The sequence below is a fragment of the Myotis davidii genome, unplaced genomic scaffold, assembly GCF_000327345.1.
Source record: "Myotis davidii unplaced genomic scaffold, ASM32734v1 scaffold1047, whole genome shotgun sequence".
Classification (NCBI taxonomy): Eukaryota; Metazoa; Chordata; class Mammalia; order Chiroptera; family Vespertilionidae; genus Myotis; species Myotis davidii.
This window is the reverse complement of record NW_006298367.1, coordinates 143532-144136: the sequence shown is the minus strand read 5'-3', so window position 1 is coordinate 144136 and position 605 is coordinate 143532.

Here is a 605-nt window from a genome sequence, read left to right as displayed (position 1 = left end):
ACCTTGGTTGCAGGCACATCCCCAGTAGGGGGTGTGCAGGAGGCAGCTGATCGATGTTTCTCTCTCATCGATGTTTCTAGCTCTCTATCCCTCTCCCTTCCTCTCTGTAAAAAATAAATAAAATATATTTAAAAAATAAAAAAGGAGAAGTGGTTGGAGGCAGTAAGGCCCTCCCTTGGGGCATGGGGGGACCGCGGGTCCTCATACCATAGCAGACATTAAACAAATACGTTCTGGACCAAAACCTTTTCTGAGAGAAGGGCCGATTGAGCCATCTGCTAGCCAGAAAGGGCAGGTCCTGGCACGTGGATTCCCGGGCAGCAGGCCCAGGTGGAGAAGACAAGCGTGGCCTGCAGTTGACCAGCATTTTTTTTCAGGCTTTGATACGTTTTATTAGAGCAACATTTCAATGAAAGGTGGCTTTTATTTATAGAATTCAATGCCTGTGGGGACTTTCCAACCCACTTGGACACAAGTGAAGATAACCATTAAGTTGTTTATGTATTTTCTCATTTTCAGTGTGTATACAAAAAAATTATTGGCTTCATATTCATAAAAATCCCAATATTTAAATGCCAGGTAAACCCTCCCTTACCGATCGATCC